General features: G+C 50.3%; 1 protein-coding gene and 1 long non-coding RNA gene across 8 annotated transcripts in view; both read left to right on the top strand.

Annotated features, from left to right (window-relative positions):
- The window catches only part of CTIF (cap binding complex dependent translation initiation factor), a 294,145-nt gene that overhangs the window by 127,102 nt on the left and 145,280 nt on the right, over positions 1 to 21,763 (top strand). The gene's annotated exons all lie outside the window — the stretch shown is intronic.
- LOC122204254 lies at positions 21 to 2,569 on the top strand. The gene is made up of 3 exons (XR_006195577.1): positions 21 to 234; positions 434 to 746; positions 2,482 to 2,569. It is a non-coding gene; the product is annotated as an uncharacterized LOC122204254 (long non-coding RNA).

Consider the following 21,763-nt stretch of genomic DNA (forward strand, 5'->3'; position numbering starts at 1 on the left):
CACCATTATGAGGTCAGCATGGCACACAGCTGAACAATGAACATTTATTTCTACATCAAGTGGGATTTCGGGCCTCGCAGATGTGCCCGAGTTTCTCCCCTACTGAGGGGCCCAGCAGAGCCAGGAAAGGTGAAGAGGGACTTCAGCCCTCATGAGCGTGTCCAAGGCGATCTCTTCACATAGGACCCAGAGAGGGGACCGACCAGCCAAATTAGGGGACAGTGAGGCTTGGAGGTAAGCACCCCATCCCCCTGCTTGACCCCAAATAAGGGCAAGATGAGAATCTCTCCCACCTCCCTCCCTCTGAGGGGCAAATGAACTTTCCGAATGAAAATCACCGCTCTCCTGAATGACGACCTGGGTTCCCCCACTCCACTGGGCACTGGGAGGAATAAAAATGGTGGCACATGCAAGAGCAGCCTTGTTCCTCCAGCAGGTGGCGCTGTTGTCGTTTGGAAACAGGGCTGGTGGGAAAGGGCCGCCCCACTGGATCGAAGTTGCCGTAGTAGTCCAGTTCCCAGCCCTCCAGATGGGAAGGAGTGACTTTATTGTTCCCTAGAGCTATGCCAGCTCCGTTGCTAAGTCTTCTGGAAACTTCTAGGATATGCTAACTCACAGGCCTAAGGATTATTAAAATAACCCAAGATGCTGAGGAACAGTCATATGAAAGCCAACCCCGCTTGGAACTCCCAGACCCGTCATCCTCACCAAGGGCTACTTCATGTCCCCTCCTGGCCCCACCGGAGGTACGGTCTGACTTCATTCACTGGGTCCACCAGTATTGACTGAGCACCTTTCCGGGGACAGGCATTGTCTTAGCCATGAGATGGACTGAGTTTGAGTGCAGGGGCCAGCTACCTTTCCAGTGGACCGGGACGTGAATTCTCCTACTGTCCCCTAGGGGAGTCCAACGACAACTACTGCACTTTGCCGAGTGCTTTCCACGCTGTGACAGTGCTGCCTCTTTCTTATCTTGCTTATCCTGACACCACCCTTGGGGAGTGCAGACAAGGTGGTCTCTGGTCAGATGTCACCCTCTCCGTAGGCCTTTGGGACACCTCGCCCTCCCCTCCCCCACACACTTGACCCTTCCCCATTGCACTCATCAGGCATTTGGCGCTGGTGCGTTTGCTTTCTTTATTCTGTGGTCGGCATGGTCCCTCTGGGATGTCAGCTCCGCATGGGCACACACAGATGCTCGTTAAATATTTGGTAAGTGACTGAAAGAGCCCTGACTTGCTCGTGTCCCAGAGGGACTCATCACTACCACCCCTGTCCAGAACCTTGCCTCCTTCCCAGGGGCTCACACCAGTCGAGCACTGCCTGAGTGAGTGTCTGTGTGTATCCTCCCTGAACTCATGTAACTGCCCTGGAAAGCGTAGGGCCCACCATCCTCACCATTTCACAAATCAGAGAATTGAGGTCAAATACGTTGCCCCAAGCCACACGGCTTATAACGGGGGAGCGGAAATTGGAATTCAGGCAGCGCGACTCTTCCGGCACCCCTTCGTAAGGAGTGTCGACAGGGAGGAAGAGGTGCTGGAAAACCATTTTCTATATTCTAGGCGACCTTAGTCACGTACAGCAAGTTAAGGGGGAATGTCATTTCCTTAATAAGCAAGAACAAGAAAATGGATTTCTTTTTTTTTTTTCCTCTACTGCCGAAGGCACTAAAAATGGAAAGAGAGAGAGAGAGAAGCCCCACTGACACCTTTGAAAGAGGAAGAGATATGATTTTTGCTTTTTAAAAAAATTTTTTTAATGTTTACTTATTTTTGACAGAGAGAGAGAGAGAGAGACACAGCATGAGCAGGGGAGGGGGAGAGAGAGAGAGAGAGAGAGACAGAATCCGAGGCAGGCTCCAGGCTCTGAGCTGTCAGCACAGAGCCCACACGGGGCTCGAACTCACAGACCGCGAGATCATGACCTGAGCCGAGGTTGGACACTCAACCGACAGCCACCCAGGCGCCCCTACTTTTTTTTTTTTAATCAGTTTCCAGTGCCCTCCCCCACAATCCCTGCTGACCCAAGATCCTGCAACAGCTCTCGAGGGGGAGTACTTACCTAGGAGACCCCCTCCCTCTGTCTCTCTGGCCACCTCCCCCCAACTCCCTCCAGGGCTTCCTCCCTCCGGACAAAAATAGGTGCTCGTACAATAAAGGAGGAGACCAGGAGTTCATTCCATGGTTTCCTGTCTGAGGCCGCCAGGTAGCAAGGCCCATTGGGAAAGGGCAACGTGCTCTCTGCGAGGCAAGCCTATTTTTATTTTTGTTGTTTTTGAGTTTTTATAAGAAGTCGCTACTTTGGGGGGTGCAGACTTTTGTTGGTGACAGCGAGGGAAGTTCCTAGGGCGCAGGCCTCGGCCAAGTCTGGAGTGGGTTCCCACGCAGCCTCAGAGGGGCTGGGACTAGAGGCAGCTTTCTGGCTCCAAGGCGTCCAGGCCACAACTGCCTCCCTTACACAACAGCTTTTATTGTCTAGGACCTTCGACAGGGATGGCAAAGCGACCCAAAGAGCAAGTGCAGCCCTCCAGCCGGTTTCTGCAAATAAAGTTTTATTGGCACGCTGACCACCTGAACGCTCACCGTGGCTGTATTTGCACTACAAGGTAGAGTTGAGTAGTTGCCACGAGACCCTAGAGCCTGCAGAGCCTAACATATTTACTGCCTGGCCCTTTACCGAAAAAGTTTGCCGAACACTGATCCAGAACATACACAGCAAAAAAGCCTGAGAGTTGGGGCGCCTGGGTGGCTCAGTCGGTTGAGCGTCCGACTTCGGCTCAGGTCATGGCCTCGCGGTTCGTGAGTTCGAGCCCCGCGCTGGGCTCTGTGCTGACAGCTCAGAGCCTGGAACCCCTTTCAGATTCTGTGTCCCCCTCTCTCTCCACCCCACCCCACCCCTGCTTGTGCTCTGTCTCTGTCTTTCAAAAATGAATAAACATTAAAAAAAATTTTTTTTAAAGGCATGAGAGTTAAAATAGCTGGCTCAAATCTTGAAGTTCATTCGTTTCTGTCATCTAGGAGCCTTTCGGTTCCATGTACGGGACGTGGTGAAGTTCACCCAAAGCCATTCTCTCCCGGCTTCCGTTTCTTCAGCTATAAAATGGGATCATACATCTGTCTGACTTATATTGCAAAGCTATACTGAGGGTCAAAATACAAACCAGGTTATATAATGACAGTCTTTATTAACTGAAAAACTGCTCTACACGTATGACGTGGCCTCACTAAGTGGCACGGTGGGAGCTGGAAGCAAGGGCAGAGCTGGTGAGCTGGATAGGCGAGAAACGTGGTTGGGAACCAGCCTACGGGTCCCTTCTGTGATTTGAGGGGCCCACGGGTGGAGATTCAGTTGAGTTTCCCCAGCTCCTTCTAAGACCAAGCTCTCAGAGAACAACCGTCCGTCTGTGTAGGACTTAGGCCTCACCAGCTGTGTCCACCCCACTCCTCACACCTGCTCTGTTGTTACCACCCCGGACCCAGATTTGCTCCCTCTTTCGTGGCCCCATTCACGCTTCCCCTCCTTCATGAAACCGTCCTTGACGAAGCAGACCAGCCCAGTCCTTGGAGACTTCATGGACAGTTGTGAGGTTCTCTGGTTGTTTCTTGCCTCTCCCCGTGTTTGTGCTTCCTGGAGGAGACAGACCTCAAACTGGGCCTTGGTGGGTGGCCAGGGAGGCCCTATAGAGACTAAAGAAAAGGTATGGCATTCAGGGTTGCAGATGTAAGTGAGAAATGGTTCAGAAGCAGTAGAGGCCGTGGAGAATGGGGGTGTCCAGGCGTCTTGAAGGGACATTTCTGTAAGTAGAGAGACCTATTGGTGCAGGTCCTTGCGACCTTGGGACTTGACCAAGTAGAGACTCAGTTGAATGTTCTTGAGCAGCAAAACGCATGCTGGAAGGAGGATTTAGGAAGCCAAGGGCTAGGGCCTGACCAGTCCTTCTGTTCCCTTCCTGGGATCCACAGGGAATTCCTAGGTTGCATACATCTTTCCTCAGTGACCAGGAAAGGAAATTTTGTTACTTTGTTAGGACAGGCCAGTGTCCCTTAATAGCAGAACTTGCCCCTCTAGAGAGGTCATCTCGTCCATGTCCTGCTTTGGGCCAGACCATGTCCAGAATCCTTTGCTGAGTGCCAGAGGGCTTGATCCGTCAGGTGGGAGGGAGCGCTTGGGGTGGGGGTGGCGGGACCAAGTGATGCCAGACTGAACACTGCCTCTGCCAAGGCCACGGCTGGGCCCAGGCCATCTCACAAAGAAAAAGAGCCGCCCCGCCCAGCCCTGCTAGGGAATGGCGTGGGGTTGGGACGTGGAGGCCAGTAGAGGTTCCACGTGCCCAGAGCTGTGAGCAGGCCCTAAGCTGGCCTACAGGGCCCTGGCAACTGATGCCCAGAGACAGGGCCACCCTCCTGCACACACCCACCCACCCACCAATGATGCAACAGCCCTGCCAGGAGAGGCTCCAAAACACAAGATAAGCAGCATCACCCCACCTGCAGCTCAACCGTCCATTCCAGGGCTGGCTTAACATCCCTGGCCATCTTGGTGATGCCCTGGTGACTTGGGCCAGTCCTGGTTAAACCAGGCTGCATTCTGGTCCAGCACCTTTCCTCCTCTGTCCTTGGCCCGTGCAAGGAGCAGCTGAGGCGAGAGGAAGAGGAAGGTGTTGCTAAGGGTGTGAAGCATCCATTATTCCTTTATTAGCCAGTGTGCCATTTCTGGTCGCGTTCCCCTTCCTGGCGGCAGTGAGCTTGGGGGCGGAGAAGCCCAGTTATTTTCGTTTACCCCAGCTTCTCACTGGGAGTAGTCAGAGGCCACAGGCAGAGGGGGTGGGGGCGGACAGGACTACGTGCTCTCCAGCAGGCGTTTGTGAATGGGCCCCAGCTCCCAGGCCACCCGATGGCAGGCAGCCCCCCCAGGACGCGCTGACTCTCACTGGCTGGACGTCGTCATTTCTAGCATTGCAATGGCCAGGCAGGAGGAAGCTTTCTTCTGGCCCAAGAACAATACCAGGGTCAGCCCGGGGACCTCCCTCCTACACCCTCTTCCTTCCATTGTGAGCTGCTGCACAATCCCAGGCTACTCGGCTCTGCATGGACTGGGGGAGGGAGGACTTGCCCGGGAGAGATTAGCAATGTGTGTGACACCCCCAGTCATCTGCCTCCACTTTCCAGGCCAGGCCAGAGTTCTGGAGGCTGCGGATGGCCAGACGGACCAAGCATGTGTAAAAGTGGCTGTCAAGTCCCTGTGCTTGGCAAGGGGCTCTTAGCAGGGCGAGGCCACTGGCTGGAGGGCTCCAGTCCCCCCGCCCCCATCCCCCTTGAATCCTAGCATGTCAGGGCTGGAAAGGCCTACTTAGACCTTCTGTCCATCACCCCATTATACAGGCAAGGAAAGGCAGAGCCAGAAAGATAAAGGTTTTGCCGAACTTACTGCCCTGCTTAAAAATTCCTCATTGATTCCCCAGGCCTATGGGCAAACCCCAGACTTTCCTTTGCCCCTGGTGCCTGCCTGCCTTCCAGGCTTCTCTCCAGCTTGTGCTTTAATTTAGCCTTATGACTAATTAACAGGTGCTCGATCCAGCAGCACTGGTCCCCTGCCTGAAAGTCCTCCCTGCTTCATCTGCCTGCCTGCCACATCCCTGTGGCTATCTGAATGAAGGCCACCTCCTCTGTGCACCCCTCCCTGATAAACATCTCCTCGTTGATTCACCTGGTCTTCTCCAGCACTTAATATAGACCCTCCTTGTCATTGGTGTGCCTGTGTGTCTCCCACGTTTTCCTACCACACACCCTCCTGATCCTGAAGCCTGAAAACATCTTATTTGCCTTTGCAACCCGTAGGACAGTGGTTCTCAAAATGTGGTCCTCAGACCAGCAGCATTAGTATCATCTGCGAACTTGCCAGGGATGCAAATTCTCGGGCCTCCCTTTTCTTCCACTGAACTGGAACGTCTGGGGGTGGGGCCCGGCGATCTGTATTTTACCATCCCTCCAGGTGACTTGGACGCCTCTTCCAGCTTGAGAACCAATGCCTTCTTGCAGGCAGTTGGCTCATAACTATTTCTTCTTCCCTCTCTCTCTCTTTTTAATTGAGATCTATTTGACGTGCAACAATTTGTGAAACAAGTTTTACAGAAACTGGAAGTTTAAGGTGTGTGACGTATTGATTTTATACATTTATATTGTAATTTATATTGTTAGGGTAACACCACCTCCCTGGCATCACCTGGTTAGCCTTTCTTCTAGTGTTGGAAACAGTTGAGATCTAACCTCCTAGCGAGTGTAATGTTTATAGTAAAGATTCGGTGTCCTTCTTCATAATTTCTTGACAGTTTCGTGAGTAATTGACATCACCCAATCCTTTCTGTTTGCTGCCAAAATTTATGGCAGCTTATTTGTTCTTTATCACTATTTTGCTCCAATGAGGGACAAAAAAAAAAATCTTGCCCCCTTTGACAACCAAGGATATGGATTTGCAAAGGGTTGAGTGATTCAAGAATGACAGTCCCCTAGATTCCAGCGCCTGGCCCTATCCCTGGCCATACCCCAGATGGATGACCTGTTGGCCCCAACAGCCCTGAGTGAACCCCTTCATGTTAGGGGGGCTCATTACCTTCCTACCTATCGAAGGTAGAAACCTCAGGGGACCTGCTTAGGAACACTGCACACTTGGCCGGTGGTCAAAAGCCATCCATCACCTGGCGTGGAGATGTGGGGGCAGCTTGTGTTCAGAGATGGATAGAAAGCCCTGGGCTGATCGTTCTGTCTCTTCTCTTCGGGTCTCATTGCAGATTTGCTACCCCAGTGTGTTGGGTGGTGGCTGATGTTGAAAGGAATTTGTCCCTGAGCTCAGAGACTCTGTCTGCCACAGGCAGTGACCCTGACGCATTCTTGGTGGCAAGAGGAAGCTGACCTGGGGATAAAACAACAAACACTAACTTCTGCCTACAAAGGGAGTAATCAAACGTCGCTATTAAATAGACTATAAATAATAACAGTAATGTAGTTGCAGGTCTAGTTAAACAGACTATGGGAAGGCTAAATATTGAGACCGTGCCCCGGAAAACAGTCCTGGCCTTTCCCTCTGAGGTTCAGTGTCCTAACTTTTGGAGCAGAGGGTTGAGGAGGACAGAAAGCGGACCCAGGGACAGGTGATCATGTCCTGCCCCTGCACCTCATCATCCCACTTCCTGTGAAGTAGGAGTGAAGGCTTCTGGACCACCCTTCCGGACCCAACCCTATACCCCCGTACCCTTACCCACTTGCTTTATCCCACTTTCTGCATAATTTTCATTTTTTTTTTTCCTTGATGGTTTGGAGAACAAGTTGTGGACCTGGTGCCATTTACCCCTAAATACCTCCACGTGTTTTCCTAAAAACAGGGACATTCCCTTACATAATCACCATCTCATGATCAAAGTCAGGAGGTTAACACCAGTAGAATGCTATTATATAACCTACAGACCTGGTTCACATTTCATCAGTTATCCCGCTAATCTCCTTTACAGCTAAAGGGAAGCTTGTTTTGTTGTGTGTTCTGATTTAGAACAGTAGTGACTTTCGTTGCTTTTACTTGTCGTGTTTCTTTAAGCTCCTTTTTCTGTCTTTCATGACCTTGACATCTTTTGAAAAGGACAGACCAGTTATTTTGTAGCATGTCCATCAATTTGGGTTTGGCTGAGGGCCCCTCATGATTAAATTTATGCACTTTCGAAAGGAGTGCCGCAGAAGCAGTGTGGTGTCCTCAGTGCATGATATCAGGAGGCACAAGATGTTGACTTGGTGACAGTGACATTGACGACCTGTCCAGATAGGAACTTCCAGGCCTTGCTCCTATAAAGTTACTATGTTTCCCTTTGTAATAGTAACTGTCTTAGAGGGAGAGGTTTGAAACCGTATAAATACACTGTTTCTGATAATACTTTTACCCACAACTTTAGCTTTCCTTGATGATGCTTGCCTGAAATATCATCATGCTTGTTGGCAAATGGTGACTTTTCTAATTCCATCTACATGTTTTAGTTGACCTTCTACTGTAAGGAAGACCTTTCCTTTCCCTTATTTATTTACTTTGTTTGTTTCCATGTCTCGACTTAGAGATTTTAATGTTTCTAATGGTTATAATCCATGATTATTTGATGTCCACTTGTTTCAGATTTGACAAGTGGGAGTCCCTTCAGATCACCTCTGTGTATTTCTGAAACACCCTCAAGGATTATTCTTTGCAGTTCCTCCCTTGCTGGCACCAGAAGTTCTTCCAGATTTATTGGGTACTTTCTCTGCCCAGCCCTGGGATCCCTTACCCATGGAACACGGTTACCTCTTAGTGGATGGTTTTTTGGAACCCAGATCTAGGTTCTGCGTATGCTCATTGTGACTGAATCCCCTGTCGTTTGATCCATTTCTCTCTCCCATTTTCTGAGTGCCTATGTCCCCAGGTCAGAGCTTCTCTAGAAAATAAAATCTCTTCCCTGGAGTTGGAGATGGAAGGATATTGCATGGCTGTGTGGGGTAGGGAAAGACCCTTGGGAAGTCCATATCCAGAGTCTCCTCCCAGCATCTGAACCCCACCTCTTGTGGTCCCTGGTCCCTCCAAGCTCTGAGCTCCCTGGAGGTGTTGTAGACTCTGTCAGTACATTTCTTATCCGTGTTCCCTTCTGTTGGGTTACCTGCCACTCCACTCACTTTCTGTCTTCCCTAACTTGGTTGAAATCCCTTTTCTCGTTCTCTGTGCTTTTGTAGGTTTACAACCTTTTTTTTACTAATGAGGGAGGAGAAGTTGAAAATAAGTACACGTGGTCAGTCTACTATGTGAGTCAGAAGTCCAGTTGGTTGGATTTAAGTAATTAGGGAAAGAGAGAGAACATCGAAGGGGACACTGAGTTTCATGTACTTGTCAGGAGCGGCAGTGGGAGCAGGTGTTTGCATCCGGGAGTACAGGGATGAGGTGACCTGTCCTCCGAGTCCAGGCAGGGGAACTGGCATGGGGCAGAGGTCCTGGAAACATTGTCATTGGAATCAGAAATACAAAGGGGGAAGCAGGTTGGACCTGAATGCCAATAAATAGATTCTTTTCTTTCATGTTCTTCAAAGAACTCCAGGAGGGGACACACACACACACACACACACACACACACACCCCAGATGTCTGAGAGGCCTGAGAAAATCTGCTGGGATTCAGACCCTAAAGAGAGGCTTACTCCCACATGAGAGCCAGGAGCCATCAGGGTACATGTGCTCCATGGAGAACCCCAGGATAAGTCGCTATTGCCCAAACAGTTAGGATTCCAGCCACACCCAGTCTAGCTTTGCCACTGCCTAGTGGGAAAGACTTTCCCCCCGCAAGTCTCCAGGGTCCTTGGGAGCAAGGCTCTTGTCCGGCACCACACCTGGGCCAGGGTTGGTTGGATGCATAGTGGGAACGCAGGAAGTCACAGAACCGTAGATAGTTGCTAAATGCCAGAGCAAACATGTGAGCCAACTGTGCAAAGATGGGGCTCAAAGCAGCCTCTTACGGTGTCCCTGAAAACCTGCAGGTCGTCAGGTCATTGCTGGGCTCTCTCCTTCTACAGCTGCCCGAGCCTCTCCCCATTGGCATTACTAAGAAACATGACCCCCACCCGCTCCCAGTGGTAGACTGGCTCCGGAAAGCTTCACGTAAAGCACAAGCCGTCCCTGCCTTTTGCCAATTTGCATTTCAACAATCCACACATTCTGCAGTTCCTGAAAACCATTTCTGTAGAACTTCTGGTAGCTTTAATCTGCTTACTTGGGAGTTCCTGCTCATTTCTGGAAATGTGGAAATAAGCAAGCATGCCCTTAAGGGCAGGCAGGGTAGTTTTGCTGGCATAACTAGCATTGTACCCTAGTGATAAAGGGCGGCACCCCAAGGAGCCGACCCTGGTGGATGGAGGGCTATTCTATGAGCTGTTCTCATCTCAGGAACACAAAGCCCTGAAGGGCAGGGACTCTGGGTACATCCTAGTGCCTGGAAGTGTTTCATTTCCAGCCGATCACTGGCAGGGATTTGTCCTACGGACAGGTTGTGGCCTCAGGCCCCCGTGTGCAGGATAAAGCTGGGGTGTATTTGGGGTGGGGCTGGTGGTGGGGAGAGGGTCAGATGTGGGCAGGCCCAGGAGTAGAGGACACCAAAAACTGAATACCGGGACCCGCTGAGAGAACACGGGCCACTTGGCCGCCTGCGGGGCCTCTTGGCCGGCAAGGAGCAACCAGCGTTGGTCAGTGGGGCAAGAGTTGAAATCTCTCCCTGGGCATTCATCTTGGAGGCCAACTAGTCAACAGTGTAAACCACGAGGAAAGCATTCTGAACATACCATGTTTCCCCAGGGAAACGAAGATCCCCCCACGGGGAAGGGCTACACCCAGGAGCACACAGCTAATACAGCGTCACATTTGGGGTCCCAGGTCCATAGGTCACTGCTCTTCCCCACACATCCTGCGGTCTCATTTATGATGAGTCCTAACGATTGGTCCTGGTAGAAGGCTCACAGGATATCTGTTTAATAATTTAGTCTGGAATTTCACTAGGGAGCAGAGTCAATAGGTATGTTTGAAAGGCTTCATCACTAAACTACACATAAAATGTTCTGTAGAAAGGAAATTAGAAAAAAGAGGAAAGAAAAGGAAATCCCAATTGCAGCTGGCCCCGTGTCTGTGCACGCAGAATCAGAACAGCAGGCCATCTCAGCGGCTAACAGCAGCCCTGTTCCAGGCCAGTGCTCCCAGAGGCCCGCTCCTCGGCCCTGCTGGATCCGGGGCACGGAGAGATGGACGGCCGTCCAGAAAGATGCAGAGAACGGGGCCTTTGTAAACACCATGGAGGAAAGGGATTCTCTCATTTGTCCCTGTTCTAAATGCTGAGCTGTCAGGCCAGCACGGGAGTCCTGTTTTGGCCCCTAAAGAAGTGGTAAGTGTTTTAGTACATGGACCGCCCTGTCCCTGGCCATTGTGGCCATTTGTGCAAATTCGAAAGAAAAGCTCCTTCCTCACACTCGACAGCCTCTGCCTGAAATCGTCAAAACGATTCAAATCTGTGGCGACTGAGGCAAGGACCATCTCCTGGAGTTGTGCAAAGCATGTAGGCAGCAGGCTGTTCCTGATTTGAAGCAGATGTCACAAACAGAGGCTTGAGTTGAATACCTAGGTCACTAGTTCATTTTATAGAAGGTCAGACTTTGAGTTTAGAGTATTTCCAGCTAGAGAGAATCAGAATCTCCCTTGGAGATTAATGTCTAACAGCCCAGAAGGCCGAGTGACCCATTCTATTTCTTCAGGAGGAAGGAGTCAGAAGGCCATAGAGTGTTATAGAATGTTATAGATTGTTAGACCTAAAAGGAACCTTAATGTCATCTAAGGCAGCTCCTTTCATTTTACAAGTGGGAGAACTGAGACCCAGACAACCATCCCTGCCCTGAGCACAGGGCTCTGCTCCTCCCCAGTACATAGGTGGTGAGCTAAATTCTAGAAGCTGTTGTGAGTCAGAGGTCCTTGTACCAGATTCTCCAAATTCTTCAGAGCCCTGAATGAGACCCTGGAGGATGGCCTCATTTACCTGCTCTGGTCAGTGGTCAACCACTCGGGAAGTAGATTCTTCTTAGAGCAACGTAAAAGAGATTTGATAATGCTTGTCAATAGTGCAGGATTCTCATTTTAAGGATTTATTGCAAAGACGCTCAGCCAAGTTGGCCGTGAGAAGCAGGATTCTGAGAGCAGAATCTTCATAGTCCTGGCCCATATACCTTACACGGCACCATGCTGGTCAGGGGCTGCTCACGTGAGGGGCCAGTTACCCCTTTTCCAATTGTTGTGATGTGCCTGCATGCACGTGTACACACACACACACACACACACACGCACGCACACACACACACACACACACAGAGTATTCTCTCAATGTGCTAAAAATGTTGGGAACAATTCCTTCTAGTTCTTGACCTATGACCTCTAGGGCAGCTCAGTGGCCTCCAGATCATTATTTTGCTTCAAAGAGTACCCTCCAGGTCAAAGCAGAAACATTTGCTTGGCAAGAAAAGAGAAGATGTTCCTTTCTGTGGCCTTTCCTGGCGGCAAGAAAAGGGACATTGTTCCAGCAGGCTGGCGTGTGGTGTGGTCAAGGAAATGCATCATACCCCCTCAGCAAGGTCCTTTCAGGACACCCCAAAGGGCAGCAGCACCAGCGGCTGGCCACATGGACCAGGCTGGTCACTCAGGTTGGGCAGCCAGCACAGGATGTCCATGCGCTAGGGGAGGAAAACCTGATTGGTGTAGGATAGACAGGCAGACAGACCACGCCTGCAGATGAGCACTGGGGAAACCACCTTGCTGGGTGATTGGGGAAACCGGGCAGGGGACTTCTCCATCCCGCAAGAAGAAAGATAACCCAAAGACCTTGGGTGATTCAGAGTCAGACGTTAGTGACCCGAAACAACAATTTCTTCATTTGGTCCTGCCATTAGCATGGTAGGAAGGGGAAGCTTCCCTCTGCAAAACTGAGAAGATCTTATTTCAAAGTCTCTGAAATGAGGTAGCACGTCCCCCCTCTCATTCCTTGCTGCATGATAGAATTGCCTTGACCCCACCACTGACAGATCAGAATCTCTGGATGATGGGTCCTGGGTGTCGGTGACCTTTAAAGTTCCCCAGGTGAATGTAATGTGCAGCCAGGACCAAGATCCTCTGTCCTTGGGTCTTAGGGATTTATCCCATTCCCCATCCTGGAAGGTGTTTGCACCATAGAAATGCAAGGGATTAGCCAGGACTTGATCCAAACTTATAAAATATTAGCGTAATGACCCTCTGTCCTCTTGATGTTAATTAGATTCTGCCTTGCCATTTTAATACTCCTTTATTTTCTATCTGTGCTATAAGGATATACGATTCCTTCAGAGTGGAGACTGTCTTATTTGCCATTTCTCACCCATGATGTTCTATCCCCCATCCCCACCCCCCATCCTTCACCAAAACCAGTCTATTCTATTCTTAAATGTTTATAAACTCTTCTTCTGTCCCTCGACCATCTCCCTGATTCTTACATTAGCCCTTAGCATCTCTTGACCATTGGATAACTTCCTAACTGGTCTGCCCTTTGCTTGCCTTAAATTCCCTTGAATGTGTCCTCTACACCACGTCCCGCATGATCCACAAAGTACACAAATCTAGCCATTTTGCTAACGTGCTTAGGCCTTTCCTTGCTCCCCATCACATGTAGGACCATGGTCTTGCCATGCAAGGCCTCCCCACTCCAGCCCTGCTCTCCTTTCAGCCTTGGATCTCCCATTTTCCCCATCATGCACCCCATGTAACAGCCACACCAACTCGCTGTGGGGCCCTGTAATACAGAAGGGCCAAGCCTCTGTCTTGGGACTGGCAATGGTAAGAAGGCCACGAACAGGTAGTGAACCCACTCACAGTAGCTCTGGTGCACAGCACAACCTGCACGGGACCCAAAGGACAGCCCCTAGGAGTCAACACAGGATTCTGCCCTGCCCCATCCCCTCCAAGCTGGGTGACCTTGACCGAATTCTACTTCCCCATTTCCTCTTATCTAGAGTGTGGATGATAAAATCCACCCCCTACCTGCCACCCTCTCGGAAGGCTGTCATGAGATTCTACTGAGATGATCACTGAGGAAGTCCTGTGAGGCACTGGTCAAATCTAGGAGCTTCTACGAAGACATCAATGCATAGGTGCCGCATGGCAGTTCACCGGGGCCCATTGGGAGTCATTCACACGAGCACTGTGCACGTGCTTGTGAGCAGGGCAGGCATGTTGGTGGCGACACCGGCTTCTTCCCTTAGTGTTTTCATAAAGGGAGTCGGGTGAAGGAAATGTCTTGGAATAGACAATCTTCCTAAACTCCCCCGAAATAACTTCAGTGGAAACAATTGTGGTAACGTCCACTCTACAGTTATTGTTCCAGTCTACCGCAACATGGGAAAAATCTCCCGGCATTTCCAACTCAACTGGGAATCAACTTGACTTCCAGAGGCCTGGAAACAAAGGGATTGTGCTCCAGGACTGCTCTGGGTCTTCATGGCCTACTGGAGCTGAGGACAATCCCAGGGTTTGTATACAGTATTAGCTTTTCCTCTCCACTTCCCTTCAGGACTCATGTTTGCCAGAGACCTTTGTATTTTCCCATAGATAACTTTTGGGGGTCATGACCAAAAGAGTTTATTACAACAATACTTGAGATTCTAGATTTCCTCCCAGTCAGTTCTATAGCGTGCTGTTGCAGATTTGAGATCTCAGAATGCTCTTGTCCATGCCCACCAAATGGAACCAGAATGGAATGGGATGGGATGGGATAGGATGGGATGGGATGGGTTGGGATGGGATGGGATGGGATGGGATGGGATGGGATGGGATGGGATGGGATGGGATGGGATGGAATGGAATAGAATAGAATAGAATAGAATAGAATTCCCTCCTTTGAAAAGTCTTTCTTGGTGCTCTATTCCTCTACCTTCTAACAGGTGCTCATCTCCCCAGACCTGGTCAGAGCCTCCTGTCTGGTCATTCTGCTTCCCTGCTGCTTCTCATACTGGTCTGTCCTCTTCAAAAAAATTGTCAGAGCACCTTCGCCCAATCTCTTCTGTCCTCTTCCTCCTTGACTCAAGAGGCAGCATGCAGCTCTCCACTGGCCCATGAGACAAAATCAGGAGCCCTCTGCTGGGCATCTGTAGTCCCTGGAATCTTCCTCCATGACCCCATCCATTCTGATCGCCCACCACTTCCTAATTGTTGCCCCCAACTGACTGAGACCAACCTGATTTTCCTGTCATTTTATCCTTTAAAAAAAAATGTGAGCTTGTTAATTGTGTGACTAAATGTGATTTTCTACTTTTGTAAAACAACCATTTTGACCTCTTCTTTCTGGTTCACCATTCATAATTGACCAGTTTCCTTCTTGCCTCAGTACATGGAATCCTGCCCCCTGCCTCTCTGCCTCTAATTCTCCCGGCCCTTAGAATCTCTCCTCTCTCCCTTCCCTTAAGAGGTGTTCCCTGATTACCCTGCTGAGACATTCTAGAATCTTATCTTTCTCAGAACATGGTACCTTATGGCAGCACTTGACGTACTTTAATGACATGCAGATCCAGGGCACAGGCAGATTCTGACTCAGTAGAGCAGGGGTAGGGCCTGAATTCCTGCATTCCTAACCAGCTCCCTGGTGATGCTGATGATGCTGGTCCATGGACCACACTTCACGTAGCAGGATCTTGTAACCATGGTTCCCATGTTGCATGCTGGAACCACCTGAGAATTTTAAAAGAGATCCATGCAAATCTTCCACCCTTAGATATTCTGATTTTCTTGGCACAGGATACAACAAGGGCATTGAGATTTTTTTTTTTTTTTTTTAATCTTCCCAAGTGATTGAGGTGTGCAGTCCGGTATGGGATCAACTGCCATATTATATAGTGTGAATATAGCTAAGCCTATTATAGATTTCATCTGTGCTTTCCTTAGCTCCCTGCATAGACAACAATCCCTTTTAAGACAGGACTTGGTCACTTTTTTTGTTTTGTTTTGTTTTGTTTTGTTTTGTTTGAAGATTGATTGACTGATGATTGATTATTAGGCTGTTAGCCACTTTTTTGACGATTAGTCAGTGTTAATAGAGCACATATTGCCAGTAGGGAACCATACTAGATGTCAAGAGGGAAACAAATGAGAAGGGCTTGGATTTTGCCAGGTGAAATCTATACAGTGCCAGCCTTGGCCGAGGGTGACCTGTATGGCAGGATTTCAAGGGCTCCGGACGTGTTTCCTCCTCATCCCTACCCCTGAGGGGAAAAAAACCAAACAGTACCTCCCTGGCTCACTTATTCCCAAAACACTACCACTATTTTTTTTTCTTTTGATCTAAGGCTGTAGTTCTCAACTTGACCACCCTTTAGAATCACCTAAAGAGCTTTTAGAATCCCCAATGCCTGGGCTGCACCCCACACTGCTTGCATCAGAGCCTCTAGAGTGGCACCCGGCCATCAGGATGTCTTAAAGCTCCTTTGGGGCTGTCAATGAGCTGCCTGGGGCTGGGAGCCCTGGACCTCAGGTTTTTATTGATTGAAATGTAAATGTAATCCATTTATTCGCCTCTCAGGGGATTGAGTTTATCAGGGCCTTCCCTGAAGACAGGTTCTAATAGCAGTAAGGGGAGTCTACGGCCATACCACCCTGAACGCGCCCAATCTCGTCTAATAGCAGTAAGGGGAGAACGTGAGGAAGCTGGGCGCCTGTCAAGCTCATGAAGTCACCACTGAGTGGGGGAAAAGGCCCAGATGGGGAAGAGAAACTGTTGCAAAATGCCTCCCTAGGGTTCATTAGAGCAGGGATCCGGCCCACTACCTGTGTTTATAAATAAAGTTTTATTGTAGCACAGCTATGCTTCTGTGGCTACTTTTTCTATACAGCAACAGAGTTGAGACCGTATGGCCTGCAGAGGCTAAAATATTTACTCTCTGGCTTCTTATAGAAAAGTTCGCCAACTCCTTCTCTGGAAGGTTGACCCTGCATATACTCCCTAGCTGCAGTTTCTGTATCAATACAAATGCTCAGAATTTTATTTTTTATTTTTTTTGTGTCTTTTTTTTCAATATATGAAATTTATTGTCAAATTGGTTTCCATACAACCCCCAGTGCTCATCCCAAAAGGTGCCCTCCTCGATACCCATCACCCACCCTCCCCTCCCTCCCACCCCCATCAACCCTCAGTTTGTTCTCAGTTTTTAGGAGTCTCTTATGCTTACAAATGCTCAGAATTTTAAAAACCACTTCTTTGTAATTTTTTAGTTGCTTTTAAAACAGAGCAGGGGCATCTGGGTGGCTTAGTCGGTTCAGCCTCTGACTTTTGGTTTCAGCTCAGGTCATAATCTCACAGTTCATGAGATCGAGCCCTGTGCCGGTCTCCGTGCTGACAGCACAGAGCTTGCTTGGGATTCTTTTTCTCCTTTTTCCGCCTCTCTCTCTCTCATGCTGTCCCTCAAAATAAATAAATAAACTTAAAAAAAAAAAAAAGGAACAAAGCAGAGTGTCCTGATAGATGTCTGAGAATAAGTCCTCGTTGTGCTGAGGTATGGCTCTCACTCAGCCTTGGGGTGGTGGGCCATGGGTGGCCAGGGCTGCAAGCTGCCACCCTCTGTCCCCAAGCAGCTTCACTGGGTTACCCCCACGTGCTGTTCAGATGTCACCGTCCCCCCTATGGGCTGCGCGCTGGGGAGGTTGGGAGCCCCCACGTCGAATCCTGATAGACGGTAAGGGTTTGGACAGGCTGCCCATGGAGGATGGATTCTGGGGAGGGGCTGCTGGAAGCAGAGACTGTACAGATGGAGAGAGGCGACGCGTCTGGTAGCTCTGTGACCAGAGCAGGAGGCTGGCCGGGAAGCGCCTGAAGCCCGCGCTTCAAAGTCCTGTGTCCAGGCTCTCGTGTTCCCCTCCATTCCTTCTTGAGCCACCACTGTGCCCCTGAAAGTAGGTCAGATCGCTGTCTGCTACAGAGACATGGAGAGAAATAGATACCAACTAGGTCATCATAGCTGCTAGCACCCAGTGAGCCAGCCCAAACCAATGGCTGCCCAATTTAAGACAACGCAGAAAGACTCTTTTATGTGTCAGGGAATCCTTAATGGCCACATCCACACAACAAAAGGTCAGCCCTGCTTTCTGGGAATGGAACAAGTAATTGAATTTCTGAAATGGTACATTTCCTGTAGTCAGAGAGAGGTACAACCCATGTCCTTAAAGCATTCTCTTAAAAAAATTATGAAGTTGGAGGCAATTATGTCTTTTACCAAAGATCTTTGCAATAGGGCTCAAAATTTCCTAGTGCAGTTAAAATGCAGTTCCATGCAGGAATTTTTTTGCATGCAAGCAGCTTGGAAGGAATTCATCTCTATCTATTGATTTCCTATCTTTCTTCCTAATTGGAAACCTTCATAAAACCATGTACCTTGTACATTTAAAATTCTGACAACACACTTGTCAAGGTCCATTATTTTCGCACGGTGCCGCTCTTATGAATATTTAGCTTGGCAGCGTGGCTCTTAGTGATTTAACTTGGAAGGAGGGAAAGGGAAGGAGCAAGGTACCTCCAGCACGGCTCAATCATAGCAGCCCCGTGAATTTATGCTTTTGACACTGCTGGCTGTCTACAGCATGACTCCAGGGAAAGCCGTCAGGGAGCCGACGCTTTACACGGCTTGTTGTAAACTGTGCTCATCATTCGTTCATTTTCTCATTCCGCCATCGGATGCCGTTGAGTGCCTGCTACATGACAGTGGCTGTGCACGGTGCATTGGGATTGGAAACTGGGGGTCCACACTGCCCGAGCGGTGCAGCCCCGCCGAATTCTGCATCGGGTCTTGCTGTGGTTGATGCGGGCTCTCAGATCTGCTGCTCTCCCGGGCACCGTGTATGGTTGCATCCTGAGTCTCTGAGTTAACATCCCACTCTACCGTGCTTGCGTTAGGTCTTCTATTTAATTGAGTTGATCCTCCTTTTCCTCTCCTGTGGAGAGTGTATAATAAGAGTCCCCCGCTCTCAGGGTCGTGGTGAGGTCTAAATGAGCTAATAGATGTAAAACTCTTTGCTCCATATCTGCCTCAGTATTATCCTTATCGTAGCTCACAACGCTTGCAGACATAACTTAGTTCCTTCTATGGTAACTTGTTCCTTCCGGGCCAATGGAATTGCTCACGCAGTGGAAGGGAGTATATTTATGGGGCAGGACTGGAGGGGAAGGAAAGCCTTTGCAGGCTAGCTTCCCCCCATTGTTGGGCTACCTCATCCACATGGGACTCCGCTCAGGGATGCCCTTGCCTCACCTTGCCATTTTCTTTGCTATCTTCTTGCCGCCCGAGGTAGCCTAAGAGGTAGCCAGAAGAAGCCGCTGCAAACAGACGAGGCGTATACAGGCAGGTTTTTCCACGCATGCAAGCCGTCTCCCGAGTGTGTTCTCCCCTTCTCCTCCTCCCCAGCTCTCAGTGTCACCGGTCAAGTGGAAGAATCTCATTGAGCACGTGCAACATGCAAGATGCTGTTTTGGAAGTGAAACTCTGACACGGAAGGCAGGACTCGGAGGAATCTCCTAGCCTTTGCCTACACTGTGGTCTGAGATGTGGCTCAGAATCCAACTTCCCCCCCAGTGCTTCCCGCCAAGCAGAGAGCACAAACCCAGGGCAGAGAGCTGGGGCTGAAGGCCATTCTGGAATCCGTGACCACAGCCCAGGAGGGGCCGTTGAGTGGGACCTTCTTATGAGTGCCTGACTCCCGTTCACAGTGTGGGCCAGCCCACCTTAAAACTGCCTTGTGCAGGAGAAGCCTTGTTTTGAGCCCCTGAGGAGACCATGCCCCCCTCCTTGGCCCCCCGCAGCCCATTCTTCCCTCTGCCCCTCTGTTCCTGGGCTCATTTCCCTGGCTCCTGTTACTTGTATGACTTCTGCAGACCCGTGTTCGTCCCCTGGTAGGTAATGGCCCCCCTCTCAGCCTGCCTGGCCTCAGCTCTGTAGACCCAGGGTACTTTTGGACCCTTCTCATTGCAGGCTGGTCTGGGCATGGGCACTTCGTGTTCAGGAAATATGTGTCTGAGGACTGGCCAGAGGGGCTTCTGTGTGTCATTTCATTTGCTTTCTAACATCTCATTTAACCCTCACAACAGGAGGCATGTTTAAGTTCTCCGTTTCAGAGCATCAGAGACCATGGCTCGGGGGAAGGAAGAGAAAAGACCTACTGCCTGGCCAGACTGGCCTCTGGTCTTGCACACAGGATGGGCTTGATAGCAGGGGGGGTGGGCGCTTGTAACAAACTCCGGGGCCTGTGGAGTTGAGTGGTGGGCACCAAGCATCCATAGTGCCATTGTCACTGTGCAGGCCAGGGAACGGCCACCTTGGTCCTCAGAGAGCTTACGGTCTAACCGAGGGCTGCGGGATCTGAGTCTTTGTATCTTCTCCAATTCTGAAGGAGAATCGCAATTACAGGTCGAGGGCTGGGGGAGCCATGGAGCATCCTGGCTTCTTACAATGCAGGAGAGATGACCCAGTTGAGGGCCACAGTCTGTAGGCCCTGGGTCACCTGTGCATGCTACTGCTCCACAGTGGGTGGAACGAGGATGGCCCAACTCTGGTCCACCCAGGGCCATCGGTCATCTTAACTTTTCATCCAACAAGGAATCATGGAGGACTACAGTATCGAAGGCACTGTGGGGCACACGAAACCGAAGGAGACATGGCCTCTGAGCTCCTGAAAGTTTGTAGCATGGTTGGGGAGACAAGCTTGTAAGCAACTGTCTAGTCCATTTAGATACCAGGACGGAATGCTAAGAAGAGAAGCAGCTTGTCCATTGTGCTGTGTGTGACCAAATGGATTCATTCTCATGGGAACTAGGTTTGGTTTTTCTGGGCCTGGACGTTTACGCCAATGGCAAATTCGGGGCAATGTTTTAGGGGTGAGCAAAAGTGGGGAAGATGTGGTGTGGCAGGCAGAGGGAAAAGCCTGGTTCCAGAAACGTGTGCGAGGGTGGGGTGGCAGCGTAAGGAGCAGGGAGGAGCGAACGCCCCTTAAAGATCAGCCATCAACTATTCTCCAGTCCGCTTCCAACCCCAGGGCAGGAACCCGGGTCTCCTGGCCCCCAGCCCAGTGCTCCTTTCGATGCATTACCATAAATAGAAGCTTAAAACCAGTTCTCAGGACCAGCAGTGGGGAGGGGTGGGGGGTACGGATGGGGAGGGGAGGGCAGCGATTAAAGCTCTTCCTCCTGGTGGGCTCCTGATCTGACACAGGAGATGGGGCAGTGAGAGCCTGAAGATTTCCTTTGTCCACGGAACTGTTTGGAAAGGCCGTGGCTGTGTCAAGAATACCGGTCATGCGACTAAATCCTGGCCCTCGAGTCGGCCACGCAGCCCCACAGCCCCAAATCTGATCCCTTGGACCCAGCTTGTGCACACCGATCTTCTTCCTTATGCTGGGGGTGCCTAGGGCCTGTTGCTGCATGGCACTGGAGGCCGACTCTTTGCTCCTGAAGGTCAGCATTGTGGGAGATGTTGCCTTCTTTAGAAAAAGGAAGAGGGAGAGAGGGAAAGGGAGGAAACTCATCCCTGAAAGCCTCATGGATAAAGGGAACAGCGAGTGAACCAGCTCTCCTGGCCTGGTCTGTTTCGGCGGCTGGGCGATCCAGCAGACAGGGGTCACCCTTCTGAAATCTCCTGTCCCAGGGGACAGCGTGCCTGCAGGTGAAGCTCCGAGTATGTTCTGGGGAGGCAGCTGCAGCGTGAGAACTGCTGGCAGCTCAGGGCTCTGTGCTTCTAGGTCAGTGGGTGCTCACCAAACTAACTGCATTATTTGTGTCAGTGACTCAAGGAGGGTAGCACGGTGGCCCGGAAGGGGAGGGTCAGTGCGCCAATGACAAAAAGTCCCCCGCATTCCCTTCAGAAATAAAGCCAAACAAAATGTGATTGTGGCTTGATTCAATGCATAAGCAAAAAGGGAAAGAGTTTGCATTGCACGAACGCTTGCCTTTCACACCAGGGAGGTCACGGTCGCTGCTACAGTCCGTGACATAAGCCAACACAGGTAAGCCAGAGGTTTTCCCACTGGTCTTTGGCAAAATGAGAAAAACGGTTGAGCTCACAGTGTGCCTGGGGATTAGGTTCAGGTGAAAAGGACCCACCATATTCAAAATTATTCTTGAAAACCCCTTAAATTCCCGGGAAGTTCAGAACACTTGGTTGGGGGCACGTGCCCTGTAT

This window comes from Panthera leo, chromosome D3 (assembly GCF_018350215.1).
Source record: "Panthera leo isolate Ple1 chromosome D3, P.leo_Ple1_pat1.1, whole genome shotgun sequence".
Lineage (NCBI taxonomy): Eukaryota > Metazoa > Chordata > Mammalia > Carnivora > Felidae > Panthera > Panthera leo.